The sequence below is a fragment of the Lagenorhynchus albirostris genome, chromosome X (genome assembly GCF_949774975.1).
Source record: "Lagenorhynchus albirostris chromosome X, mLagAlb1.1, whole genome shotgun sequence".
In the NCBI taxonomy this organism is placed as follows: domain Eukaryota; kingdom Metazoa; phylum Chordata; class Mammalia; order Artiodactyla; family Delphinidae; genus Lagenorhynchus; species Lagenorhynchus albirostris.
In genome coordinates, this window is record NC_083116.1 from 117,652,816 (window position 1) to 117,667,848 (window position 15,033).

Consider the following 15,033-nt stretch of genomic DNA (forward strand, 5'->3'; position numbering starts at 1 on the left):
GTATATTGCCTGACCACTGGCACAGTGCACGTGTCACCTTTGGACCTGCCACCTGCAAAATCCTCAGAAGTGGCAGCTTTATTGTACCTGTTGTACACAACAATCAGTCTGATCGATTTGGTCTGGGGAGAACCTGCAAGCACCATCAGATGTTCAACGCCGGATGGAGGTGGAAAATGCTGTCATTTTGGCACTGTGGAAATTGCAGTCCGTTGACCCGAATGTCCAGCTACTCCGTGGGTTGCTTGCTGCCCCTCCACTGCATCTGGAGGGCGTCGGTAATGGGTCCAAAGGCTTCAGCAGTATTTCCAAACAGTGAGCAGCTGAGGAGTTTTAAGAGACACTTTCTTCCCGGAGACAGTCTCTGTGCTCTTCTGTTCTGGGTTGAATAGCATCCCCCCCAAATTCATGTCCACCTGGAACCTCAGAATGTGACCTTATTTGGAAATAGGGTCTTTGCAGACGTAATTAAAGATGAATCCATCCATACTGGACCAGGGTGGGCCCTGAGGCAATGAGTGGTGTCCTTTTAAGGAGAGGAGAAGACACAGAGAGACACAGAGTGGAAGGTCATGTGATGATGGAGGCAGAGATGGGGTGATGTGTCAGTAAGCCAAGGAGCATGGAGGACTGCTGGCGACCACCAAGTAGCTAGAAAGAGGCAAAGCAGGATCCTTCCCTAGAGCCTCCAAAGGGAGCGTGACCCTGCCGACATGTGAGCTTGGACTTCTGGTCTCCAGAACTGTGAAAGAACACATTTCTGTTATTTAAAGCCACCCGGTTTCTAGTCCTTTGTTGCAGCAGCCACGGAAAACAAATATCTTTTCTTTCACTGTCCACACTCTGTATCTTTTGCAAATTCTTCTCTAAGTCCCACGGCAGCAAGAAGAATCTTAGTGTTGTGGTTCAGTGTGGTGATTCCGAAGCCAGATTATTTGGGTTTGAATCTTGACACTACCATTCATTACGTATGTGACCTTGAAACTTACCCCACTGCTCTGTGCCTCAGTTTTTCTGACCTGTAAAATGGGAGTTAAATGAATGAATAATGTTAAGGGCTTAGAATAGTGCCTGGCACATAGGAAACGCTATCATGTGTTTGTTATACGAGAAGAAAAAAGTCTGTTGGACTGAAATGGCCACATGGAAATGGGAATGGTTCCATAGAAGAAGAGCTAGGACGTGAGCTTGAACTTCAGAAATTAGGTAAGGTTGGTCAGAGGCCACCCAGTTGGGAGAAACAGTGTGAGCAAAACTACAATGAGGTCTCACTTCACACCGGTCAGAATGGCCATCATCAAAAAATCTAGAAACAATAAATGCCGGAGAGGGTGTGGAGAAAAGGGAACCCTCTTGCACTGCTGGTGGGAATGTACATTGCTACAGCCACTATGGAGAACAGTATGGAGGTTCCTTAAAAAAGGAAGTGTGTGTGTGAGGCAAGGGGGCAGCAAGACTCGATTAGAACAGGATTTCTCACTCTTTTCTCCATGGTGGTCAGTGGCGAATCTTAGAATATTTGCATACACATGGGGTCAGTGAGGCTGCTTGCAGCTGGACCCTGGAGGTCACTGACCAAGTTCCTGAGAGCTAAGGGGAGACAGTACCTTGGCACATCTGAAACCCATTCCCAGCACCTGTGGGAAGCTCAGGGCTTGAGCAGCACTTCCCAAACTCGAATGTGCATTAAGATGCAGATTTTGACTCAGTTGGTGTTGGATGGGGCCTGAGAGTCTGCATTTCTAACAAGCAGGGGATGCAGAGGCTTCTGGTCTAAGAACCACGGGTACTCCAGAGGTGGTCCATGTACCAGCAGCATCAGCAAACCCTGGGAGCTGGTTAGAAATGCTGACTTTCTGGTCCAGTCACCCCACCCCAAGCCTACTGAATCAGAATCTGCATTTTAATCAGGTCCTTAGCTGATTCACTTGCACATTAGCATTTGAGAAGCCAATTAGAGGACTGGGCTTGGCGGTAGCCCAGCTTGCTAGAGGGGAGGACCTAGCCACCTCGGTTCTCAGACCCAGCCACACAGTAGATCCTTGTGGGCGGCTTTGAAAAGTCCTGAGGTCCAGATCAGAGTGACTTAGTTAAATCGAAATCTCTGTGAGTGGGGCCCCGGGGAATGAGTGTTATTTTTCAGACTTCTTGCGTGATTTTAATGTGCGCTCAGGAACCACCAGGCGAGGGAAAAACCCCTAAGCGGGGCTGGAAAGAGAGACTGAGGCCATGCAGAGTTCTTGCCGGGGTTCAAAGTCCTTTCCCAGCGGAGCACAGCAGTTTGAAGGCGTGGATTCTGGAGCAACGAGGGCCTGCCTGGGTTCAAATCCTGCTTTGTGCCACTTGCCAGCTGTGTGATGGGCAAGGTGCTTAACCTCTCTTTGCCTCTGTTTCTTTACAACGGGGATGATAATAATAGCAGCTGTGCCACAAGGTATTTGTGAGGATTAAGTGAGTTAGGATGTAAAGTGCTCATTTCACTGGTTGGCACACAGTCAGTGCTATGCAAGTGTTTGTTTATTTAAATACACATTTTATTCTTTCTGATGGGGAATTGTGGAAGGTTTCTCAGTTTCCTGTTTCCCTGCCCCATCCTTGGTGCTAGGTTCTTGGGCAACAGTCACACCTCTAATTGGGCGCTCAACAAATGTTTGAGGAATGCATGACTGAATGGTTACAATGCCCCCTTGTGTATTCAGTGGGAAGAAATAACAAAACATACAGTTGTTTTTTAAGGAACCTCCATACTGTTCTCCATAGTGGCTGTAGCAATGTACATTCCCACCAGCAGTGCAAGAGGGTTCCCTTTTCTCCACACCCTCTCCGGCATTTATTGTTTCTAGATTTTTTGATGATGGCCATTCTGACCGGTGTGAAGTGAGACCTCATTGTAGTTTTGATTTGCATTTCTCTAATGATTAGTGATGTTGAGCATCCTTTCGTGTGTTTGTTGGCAATCTGTATATCTTCTTTGGAGAAATGTCTGTTTAGGTCTTCTGCCCATTTTTGGATTGGATTGTTTGCTTTTTTGTTATTGAGCTGCATGAGCTGCTATTAAATTTTGGAGATTAACCCTTTGTCAGTTGCTTCGTTTGCAAATATTTTCTCCCATTCTGAGGGTTGTCTTTTGGTCTTGTTTATGGTTTCCTTTGCTGTGCAAAAGCTTTGAAGTTTCATTAGGTCCCATTTGTTTATTTTTATTTTTCTTTCCATTTCTCTAGGAGGTGGGTCAAAAAGGATCTTGCTGTGATTTATGTCATAGAGTGTTCTGCCTATGTTTTCCTCTAAGAGTTTGATAGTTTCTGGCCTTACATTTAGGTCTGTAATCCATTTTGAGCTTCTTTTTGTGTATGGTGTTAGGGAGTGTTCTAATCTCATACTTTTACATGTACCTGTCCAGTTTTCCCAGCAATCCCACTACTGGGCATATACCCTGAGAAAACCATAATTCAAAAAGAATCATGTACCAAAATGTTCATTGCAGCTCTATTTACAATAGCCAGGACATGGAAGCAACCTAAGTGTCCGTGATCGGATGAATGGATAAAGAAGATGTGGCACATATATACAGTGGAATACTACTCAGCCATAAAAAGAAACGAAATTGAGTTATTTGTAGTGAGGTGGATGGACCTAGAGTCTGTCATACAGAGTGAAGTAAGTCAGGAAGAGAAAGACAAATACCGTATGCTAACACATATATATGGAGTCTAAGAAAGAAAAAAAAAGGTCATGAAGAACCTAGGGATAAGACGGGAATAAAGACACAGATCTACTAGACCGTGGACTTGAGGGTATGGGGAGGGGGGAGGGTAAGCTGTGACAAAGTGAGAGAGTGGCATGGACATATATACACTACCAAACGTAAAATAGCTAGCTAGTGGGAAGCAGCCGCATGGCACAGGGAGATCAGCTAGGTGGTTTGTGACCACCTAGAGGGGTGGGATAGGGAGGGTGGGAGGGAGGGAGATGAAAGAGGGAAGAGATAAGGGAACATATGTATATGTATAACTGATTCACTTTGTTATAAAGCAGAAACTAACACACCATTGTAAAGCAATTATACTCCAATAAAGATGTTAAGAAAAAAACAAAACATACAGTTGGTTCTCCATATTATTACGGACAGTGTGACCAACTGTTCCGGTTTGCCCAGGAAAGAGAGGTTTCCCTGGGCATGGGACTTATGGTCGTAAAACTGGTGAAGTCTGGGGAAAACTGGGACAAGTTGGTCATCCTCAGTATGAGTACCACCCAGATGTCCATTTCCTCAAAATACTGTTTGCAGGTAAGCATAAGGAGAGACTCCCAAGGCTAACTCATTTATGTGCACGCAACCAAGGCAGTGGCAGTTCGCTTCCTGGCCATTGTGTGTGTGTGTGCTCGCGTGCGTGCGTGCGTGTGCATGAACGTACCCACATACACACATGTACACCAATAATAATAGTAGCCAGAATGTAATCACAGTGTGACACATGCTGTGTGCTGCGGTGAGCAGTTCACATGCTTAACAGGGAGCATCAGTTGGCCTTGTTCAAATCCCAGTTATGCCACTTAATGGTTTTGTGGTGATGGGCATGATTCTCAGCCTCTCTGTGCCTCAGTTTCTCCAGCTGCAAAATAGAGATAATACTATTACTCACCTTTCAGAGTTGTTAGAGTAGATGTGTTCATCCGTGTGAAGCATTTAGCAGAGCGCTGGGCACTTCCTAAATTTGATCGATGTTAGAGATTATTACTATTGCTATCATTAACAGTACCAGGCAACCTGCATCCCTCCTCTGCTTCTCTCCCTTTCTCACCTCCCAATTTCTTCCCTTTGCTGTGAGCCCACTGCATCCTGCCTTCTGTTTCCTCCCCCTGCTCTCTCCCTCCCCCACCAGAGGGGCCATCAACACTTTTACCCTGCTTGGATGAACAGAGCCCCCAGTCCATGCTCAGACACACAAACTGGACACAGCCTTATGTTGTATGCCACTACAGCATTATGAATCTGTGTTAAGCCTCATTAAATGAATATGGAAAACCAGTACACCTATTTTTCTCCTTTGGTTGGCAGATCAGTTAAGAAATCGATGGCAGTGGATGTGAACTTCAGCAGACATGTGGTGAGTTCTGTCCCTACAACCTTAAAGACGAGATGGAGAATCATAAGCCAATCACTATTAAAATTAAGTTATTAATGTGTAAAGAACGAGCAAGAGTGCTAGGTAATGTAGGTTTCTGGTAGAGCAGTAAGACGTTTCTCAGTCTTATCCCGTTCACTGTTTCTCACCCATAATTTGGATGAAAGTATAGAAGATACACATCAGATATGCAGGAGATTAGAAAAATAACAAATACTTTTAATGGAGTGTAGGGATATGAAAATATCAGGACCCTTGAAGCAATGGGTGAGATATAACCAGATGAAATTAACATGGATAAATGTAAATCTTGTGTGAGGGTCCAAATAAAACCCCACTTGGACGTATATAAATTAATACATATTATTACATTATATATCATGTAATTAAAACATTAATTTTGTTATTGTATTATAGTTATTATATTACTGTAATGTTAATATATTATATATAATTATATAATGAATAATATAATGGCATATATTACCATATATATATAGCTTATGATACTGCATATCCTTTGGACCCAAAAGTTCTACTTCTAGGAATTTATCCTAAAGAAAAATTATATGTGTGTGGGGGTGGAGGGAATGGTAAAGAGAAAGCCTAGAAATAAAGTCAGTGCAGAACTAATAATAATATTAAAAAATTGGACAGTAGCCTAAATACATGTTAGTGGGGATTGGTAACTAAATTATTGTAAATGTAAACAAAAGAAAATGAGGCAGTTCTTAAAAATTGTGCTTTACCAACAGTATTTCTCCAACTGCAATCCGAAAACTTTATGCATTAGAGTTTTCTGGGATACTGGTTAAACATACAGGTTCCTAGGCCCTCCCCAGAGTACTAAATGAGTGTCTTTGGGGGAGGATCCAGGGAAATACTTTATTAACAAGTGCCCTCAGATACTTCCAATACACACTTAGAGTCTGAGAATTACTGTAGAAAAGAACATTTAATGGAATAGGAAAGTGTTCATGATATAAGTGACAAAACAAGTTCCAAAACAGGGTGATCCCTTTCATGTAAAAATACTTATTGGTATAGAAGAAATTTTGGAAGGATAAAAGCCAAAATGATAACCATGATTAATTTAATGTTATATGGCATTAATAGAAAGACGGTGTGCTGATGGAGAGTTCCACTTTATTCTGCACTTGTCGTATAATACCTGGAATGTTCCATTTGAGGAGGTAAAATCTATTTAGATTAAAATCGTATTGGATGTAAGGACAACAGAGAGGAGGAGTCAAAGGTGGATCCAAAGTTTGGAAGAATGGTCATGCATCAATGGAGCAAGGGCGTCACAAAGAGAAGCTGGTTTAGGGAGGAAAGATGAGTTGGTTTTGAACATGGCAGGTTTGAGGTACTGGTGGCACATGCATCAGGAAACAATCAAAAGACAGTTGGAATTCTGGGTCTAGAATTCAAGAAATTGAGTGGGGCTAGAGATGTAGATTGAAAGACAATGAAAGTTGTAGGAGTGGATTAATCAAGGAGGAAGATTAAGTAGAGATAGAAGCGGCTAGAGATCAGCTCCCTAGAAGATGCCTTTGATTAGTGGAAAGGAAAGGAAGAAAAGCCAGTAAAGGAATAAAAGAGAACATGGTCTGAAAGGTAATGGGTGAACCAGTAAGATCCAATGGTTGGATGTCACCAACCATCCCTCAGAGGAAAGAGTTTCAGGGAGGAGGAGAAGGTCAAAGAGGATGAAGACAAAGAGTTGGCCACTGGACTGGACAACTGGATAGTGAGGACCTTCTGCAGAGTTGTTTTGGAGAGTGGTGGCATCTGTAGCCAGGTGGCAAGGAGTTAAGGAACAATCAAGTGGTAAGGAAGGCCCGAGAGCTGGTGCAGTCATTGCTGTGTTTTTAGGGCAGGTAGTAGCCTCTCCCATTGTGGAGAAATGATCTCATGGTTTTCATGCTCCTTTCAAGATGAAGCTGGGACCATTTCCCCCAGCATTCTTTCTCCCAGAAAAACTGAACCGGAGTTTGGGTTGTTTGTCCTTTCATGGAACTTTCAGTCACTGGGTGCAGTATAATTTTTTTGAGAGGTAATTTGTATTTCCCCTCCCTGCATTTTTCCATTTCTTTCCCCACTCTTCTTTCTTGTCCTGGTGAAGGTTTGGGGCTGGACAAAGGGTAGAAGTTACTTACATTTTCCTTCCTGGCATTTGTTTCAAAAAACCTGGGTCCCTCCAGGTAATTGTAATGGCGTCCTAGAGTATGAGACAAGAGAGAGCATATTTTTGAGGAGAACAAGAAGGATTTCCCTAAGGCTGGAAAGAAATTCCTCTGACTTGGAACAGGAAAGGTGTCTGAAAGCCTGGCGAGCCACAGATCCCTATAGTCTTCATCCTGACAGTACCAGGAGAGCAGGCCAATTTTAGACAATAGAGCTGAGGGAGGGAGGACCAAGGCCTAGGCTCCCAGCCAACCAGGGATTCCCCAGCCCCCAGCACAGACAAGAACCTGCAGTCTGGGAAGCTGAAGGGGCCCTGTGGGCTGGGTCTTTGACATCTTGATGATACCTCTGTACCTCCTTGAGATTCAGAAGGTCACCCTGATACCTTAGCACTTTCTGAGACCCAGAACCTTGACACCCCGGAAGAGTGGGGGAAGAGCCCTCAAGAATGTTTGGGATTGAATTTCCTGCTTGGCAGGACAGGGCTGGTCTCTTTATTAGAAAGTAAAGACATACAGTGTTTCTTGCTCACCTAGGTTTGTGCGTGGAGATCTGTGTCTGCTACACAGGAAGAAATCAGGCTAGCGTCCTCGAGCAAGGTGAGTGCTTTCTTCACCCGGGAAGAAAACCAAGGTGGTGGAATGGGGATCTCTAGATGATGTGACAACTGGTGTACAGGTGGTCATCAGTTTGGTAGGATGTGTGAAGGAGGGTAGAAAACAGTGACCCCATTGTCAGAGGAAATGGATCCTCGTCCATCTCTGCTGCTTGAGCATCCTACAACTTTGGCCATATTTCACCTCCCTGGGCCTCAGTTTCCTCACGTGCAAAACGAAAGCATTAGATTAAGTGAATGCTAAGGCTCCTCGCACATTCTGAGAGCCCGTTTGGCTTCGTTCTCTTCTTTCTCAGGGTAAACTTTCTTATCTCTAAGGAATGAGGTGGATTACACAGTCCTATAGCCGCTGAGCTACAGTCACCTTAGCCTAGCACTCGTGAGGAAAGCAGCAAACTGGGACAGCTTGCATTACTAAGGAGGCTACAAGTGTGTATTCTAATCTGCACAGCTCTGGGATTTCAGATGCGGTGTATGAGCCCCTCCACATTTAATTGAAGGGGGCAGAGGGTGATGAAACTACCCAGTTTGCTTTTTAAGGTTGGGCCATCCAGTGAAGATGGGTTTGCATACTAGTCTCAGAAGGCTAATTTATCACTCTGGACAGCAATTTCTCATTAACACAATGTCAGTGCTGCTGGGGATTGGCTGGACCACCTTTGGAGGAGGTTAAATTACCTTTTAATCAGTGTATGGAAGAACAATGCTTCTGCTCCATCATGGCATAGCAGCCTTGCTAATTTGACAACTTATAAAAGCCAAGGCAGTTCTACCTATACTGGTGTGATATGACCAGGATTATTTCCAGAGAGGCAGAAGACAGGAAAGGAGGGTTTCTGTGGCTGTTATCCAAACTGGCATAATTGATGTGGGTGCAGTGGGTTATAGCTAATGGTCTGTGTTTAATTATGGAGGCAGTGACACAAGGGCTGGAGGATGATAAGGCACTAACCAGATGATGTACCACTATTTCAGTAGGAGCTCGCTGAATAGGGTCAGTAGAGTGGTAAGGTGGTCTAAATTCCGTGTTTCTCCTGGGATTTGGGCTTGGTCCCCGAGAGGCACAGGGCTGTATTCATAAGATGTGTCCAAATTCACACTGAAGAGCTCTCCTAGGAGAACAGCCAGTCGCACAGGCCCCCGATGAAAGTGCTTTGAAATCCACTGCTCTAGGAATCCATTCATTCATTTAAACCAGGATCATTTGCATTGATAAATTGATATATATCTAAACCTCATCAGCCACAGTGGAAAGATAGGGCTTTTCATCTCTCGTTCCTCAGAGCAATAAAACAACGAACAATTCTTTATCCACTAGCCTGAAAAATAATGACAATACCTGTTGTCAAACTGCATATTATCCACCGTATCCATTATCAACTTTTAGCAGTAGAGCCTTCAGGTTTTAGCTGGACACATGGCTTCCCAGCCAGAGCATATTTCTCAGCCTCTGTGGCAGCAGTGTGAGACCGTGTAACTTAGTTTTAACCAATAAGAAAGGAACAGAAGTGATGTTCCTCCACTTATTCTTTTCTCCTTCTTGTGGGTAAGAATGAGTTTGTGTCGGGTGGTGGTTTACTTTCAATCTAAAAGATAAGAAAGGACTTCCCCGGTGGCACAGTGGTTAAGAGTCCGCCTGCCAGTGCAGGGGACATGGGTTTGAGCCCTGGTCCAGGAAGATCCCACATGCCGCGGAGCAAATAAACCCGTGCGCCACAACTACTGAGCGTGACCTCTAGAGCCTGCAAGCCGCAACTACTGAGCCCACGTGCCACAACTACGGAAGCCCGCATACCTGGAGCCTGTGCTCCGCAGCAAGAGAAGCCACCGCAAAGAGAAGCCCCTGCGCTGCAATGAAGAGTAGCCCCCGCTCACCACAGCTAGAGAAAGCCCACGCGCAGCAACGAAGACCCAATGCAGCCAAAAATAAATAAATTTATAAAATAAATAAAAGATAAGAAAGACACCTGTTGGGATAATGGAACAGTAACAGAGAAGGAACCTGGGTCCCTAGATGACCTTGGGAAGGAAAGTCATCCTACCTCCATCAACTGCCTACGAGCTTGGACTTTTATAGAGAACTGGATCTTCTATCTTATTTAAGCAGCTGCTATTTTGGTCTCTGTTACAATAAATACAGTGATTTACATGGGTAAAGGACCTTGCAGTTTGCAAAGCACTTTTATATGTTTTATCTCTTAGCTTCACAAGACAAGCAGGTGGAGTAGACAGATGGGGGAAGTGGTCAGAGCATCTACCTGACAAGGAGGGAAACAGGCTCAGAGAGGCTGTAACTTTTGTCCTCAGTTACATACCTATGCAGACATGGAGCCGCATCTTGAACCCAGGTATTCTGACTCCTTCTCCAGTGCTCCTTTTACTATAATATTGCCTCTTGGTCCTTGGAAACCTTAAGACATAGTCCGATATGTGCATGAGAGGGGAATCTCCATTTATTAAAACTCTTGCTGTTTGATGGGTTAAGCATCTCCATCTAGCTCTTCTCCTCTCCTTCCACCTCCTACATACATGCCCCAAACAGCAAAAAAAGCAAAGCTCCATAAAACAGGGTTTTTAAAAATAGTTGATGGACTTGCTTAATATCAGAACTGCCAAGGTTCTGGGGGGAAGGGAAGTTGCAGTGGGAGGAGTATTTTATCAACGACATTGTTTACAATTGTCAGCACATGGGGTAATAAAAAGCAGAACAACTTTTAGTCAGTTTTATTATTGTTTTTAAATTCTCTACAGACATTAAATTGTTTTTAAATTCTCTTATTACCTGTACCCCCTTTTTGCCTGCACCTTGTATGGACCACTTCTATCATCCCCTCACTAGTATGCCACAAAATAATAGCAATGAAGGAAAGCAAAATCATAAAATGCAAAATCCGATTGACTCTTGCCGTGCTCTCTTTGATGTGTATACATGTGCAGGAAATGGCTGGAGTGTTTGGACCAATTGTCGCCTGTTACATTTAGAAGAGCTTCTGTAAAGAAAAGGAAAGCTTGTCTGTTTCCTTGGGTTTTTCCTACCCTCTTATTTCCCTAGTTACAAAAGTTGGTTCTGTGCATTTTTTTTTAAGCTGGCGTCTTGCCCAACTCAGATTGATTATAAAGGTTGGGAGGGACAGTTGAGATCTGCAGCTTGATTCCCCAGTAAGTTGGCTGTTTAGAAAGATAGCATTGACAGCCGAGACAGCCTGCAGATGGGAAGGCAAGTCTGGAGATTCCCTTGTTTATTACGGAGCCACTGAGTGACTCACCAGGTTGGGCTCTTCCTTGGAGGAACACAGAAAGATAAGTGCCTAAGTGCCTGGGAGAAATTAGCGGAAAGGTTCTTTCCTCAAAGGCTTTACAGTAGGGTTTCCAGATTAAATATAGGACACCAGTTAAATGTGCATTTCAGATTAACAGCAAACACTTTTCTTGTGTGTAAATATGTCCCGAAATATTTCATGGGACATACTTATACTGAAAACACAGGTGCTCAGTTACATTTACATTTCAGATAAACAAGGAATAATGTTTACGTATAAGCATATCCCATGCTTATAATTAAACATTATTTCTCATTTATATGAAATACAAATGTTTTATAATTAATTATTCATTTTATTTCTTTAACGTAAAATTTAAAATTTTTAATTTAATTTTTACTTTATATTGAAGTATAGTTGATTTACAATACTGTGTTAGTTTCAGGTGTACAGCAAAGTGATTCAGTTATACATATACCTATATCCATTCTTTTTCAGATTCTTTTCCATGAAATGCAGATTTTAACAGGGCATCCTATATTTTTATTTGCTGAATCTGGTAGCCCTACTTATAGAAATCTAGCAAGATTTTATGAAATGTTCTCTTTCAATTCAGGAATGGCCAACACTGCTTTTCTCTTAAAGGATCATGTAGGCTGTTGGTTTTACTTATTGGCAGGGTGGAGACATACAGGGGAGAAGGTCAAGGGGAAAGAGCCTGGACTGGAAGACAGGAGACTGGGGTCTGAGTCTTGTTCTGCCAGCAAATGGCTGTGTGAAGTTGAACAAGGCACTTCACCTGTCCGAGCCTCGGTGTCCTAAAAGGAGAGGATTGACTAGTCCTTCTAAGGATAAAATGATTCCATTGTCCTATGTCATTCCCTATGTTACAAATATTATGATGGAATTCATTTTCCCAGGAGATGATACAGGTTGGCACTGTCCAATAGAAATAAAATGCACATCACATGTGTAATTTTAGATTTGCTAGTGGTCACATTATAAAAGTAAAAAGAAACAGGTGAAGTTAATTTTAATGATACATTTTATTTAACCAATTATATTAAAATATTATCATTTTAATATGTAATCAATATTCAAAGTATTAATGAGATAACTTACATTCTCTTTTTTGTACTAAGTCCTAAAATCTGGTGTGTATCCTTACAGCACACCTCAGTGTTGGACTAGCCACGTTTAAAGTACTGATAGCCACATGTGGCTACGGTACAGCACAGGTAACTAGATAGATAAATAGATAAATAAATAAATTTTAGTAAGTTAGATTCAGAAATGAGCAACCTGTAGTGGGTTAGGGAGAGAACTTAGGCTATTGGGGAACATGTTCATAGGCTTTTAAAAATTAATATACAGTTGATCCTTATTATTCATGGATTCCATATTTATGAATTTACCTGCTCACTAAAAAGTATTTGTGACCCCCAAATGAATACTCATGACACTTTTGTGGTCATTCGTGAGCATGGCATGTGCACAGGGTAAAAAAATGGAGTTGTCCAGTGCACACATTCCCACCTGAGGTGGAATGAGAGGAAGCTCTGTCTTCTTGTAGCCACTCACATACTACAAACAAGTGTCCTTTCTGTGGTCTGTTTCGTGCCAAGTTTTGGGCATTTTTGTGCCTTTTGTGAGTGATATCACTGTTGAAAATGCTCCCCAAACATAGTGCTGAAGTGCCGCCTAGTGATCCTAAGTGCAGGATGGCTGTGATGTGCCTTATGGAGAAAATACATGTGTTAGATGAGCTTTGTTCAGAAATGAGGTAAAGTGCTGTTCACCACAGATATTTAATATTAATGAATCAATTGTATATTAAATGAAGTGTCTTTAAACAGAAGCACACGTAAAACAAGCTTATGTATTGATCCGAAAATGTTGTGACCAGAGGCTCTCAGCTAGGGGTAACGGCTCAACGTGCACCAGTTCAGTGTTCGCGGAGAAGTTATAAAACATAACTGTCAGAATACAGAGAATTGACTGTACTCTATTGTTTAGAATAGTTTTAGATTTACGGAAAAGTTGAGCAGATGGTACAAAGATTTTCCATACACCTGCCTCCTGCACCAGTTTCCCCATTATTGACATTTTACATTAGTATGGTACATTCGTTACATTTAATGAACCAATCAATACATCATTATTAGCTAAAGACCATACTGTATTCAGATTTCCTTTGCTTTTACTTGATGCTCTTTCTGTGGCTATCAGGATACATTACATATAGTCATGGCATCTCCTTGGGCTCCTCTTGGCTGTGATGGTTTCTCAGACTTGGTTTTTGATGACCCTGACAGTTTCGAGGGGCACTGGTGGTATTTTGTTGAATTCCACCCTCACCCCCCAACCCTGGGGTTTGGCTGAGTTTTTCTCATGATTAGAGTGGAGTTATGGATTGGGGAGGAAGATCACAGTGACGCAGTGCCATTTGCATCACATCTCATCAACAGTATATACTGTCAGCGTGATTCATCACTGTTGATATTGGCCTTGGTCACCTGGCTAGAGTAGGACTAGTAGGTCTCTTTTCCAGGTCTCTCCACCATAAAGTTAGTGTTTTCCCCCCTTTCCATACTGTCCTCTTTAATTAATTAATTTATTTTTGGCTGTGTTGGATCTTTGTTTCTGTGCCAGGGCTTTCTCTAGTTGGCGGCGAGCGGGGGCCACTCTTCATCACGGTGCGCGGGCCTCTCTTGTTGCGGAGCACAGGCTCCAGACGCGCAGGCTCAGCGGCCGTGGCTCACGGGCCTAGTTGCTCCGCGGCACGTGGGATCTTCCCAGACCGGGGCTCGAGCCCGTGTCCCCTGCGTTGGCAGACAGATTCTCAACCACTGCGCCACCAGGGAAGCCCCATACCATCCTCTTTAGAAGGAAGTCACTCTATGCAGCTCACACCTAAGGAGTGAGGAGTGAGGCTCCACCTCCTTTAGGGAGAGAATCTACATAATTTATTTGGAATTCTTCTGCATAGGAAACTTGTCTCTTCTCCACTTATTAAGATATTCAATCATTTATATCGGTATGGTTTCAGGGGTATTTATTTTACATTTTGGGTCATAATCCGATACTACTTTATATATTTCGTTACTCAAATCATTCCAGCTTTGGCCATTGGGAGCTCTTTTACTTGACTCCTGTGACCCTTTGGCATAATCCCTTCAGTGTGTGTGTGTGTGTGTGTGTGTGTGTGTGTGTGTGTGTGTGTGTGTGTGTGTGTGTGTGTGTGTGTGTGTGTGTGTGTATAGCTGAGCACTTCCTTACTTTTTGGCTCTACAAGATGCTTAGGCTCATATGGTGTATTTCCTGCCTCAGCCCTAGAATCTGCCATTTCTCCAAGGAGCCCTGGTTCCTTTTATTGGAAAATGGTGTTAGAAACCAAGGTCTGGGCACTAGGCTTTGTTGTTACTGGAGTGTCATTCCTTTTAGGCCGTCTCAGCTGACAGAGTAAAGAAATATATGTGTGTATACTAACCCATGCATACATACATATCTATAAATATTTCTTTATATATCCATCTGTATCTATATTAAGCTAAACATGAGTTCATACCGATGTCTCCAACTAATCCATTACCACATGGATCATTCTAGCTCCCTGGCTGATCTGTAAATTTCCACTCCAACAGTGGGAAACCTGGCTCCCACCATCTGCCATCCATTTACTTAATTGTTCAATTCCAGTGAACACGTATGAAAGTATTAGCTAGACATGACTATCATAGGCTTTTATGAAATACATTTATTTCCATTATAAAAACAATACATGTTTAACAAAGAAAACTTGAAAACGAGATACAAATTGGGAAAAGCATCAAAAGCACAACCT

At 42.8% G+C, this 15,033-nt stretch overlaps 1 protein-coding gene across 2 annotated transcripts in view; it reads left to right on the forward strand.

The window, feature by feature from the left end:
- RAI2 (retinoic acid induced 2) overlaps positions 1 to 15,033 on the forward strand; it is a 388,083-nt gene that overhangs the window by 254,409 nt on the left and 118,641 nt on the right. For both annotated transcript variants that reach the window (XM_060137085.1, XM_060137086.1), the window contains exon 4: positions 5,060 to 5,108. The gene's annotated coding sequence lies outside the window, so the exon portion shown is untranslated. The remainder of the gene's footprint in view (positions 1 to 5,059; positions 5,109 to 15,033) is intronic.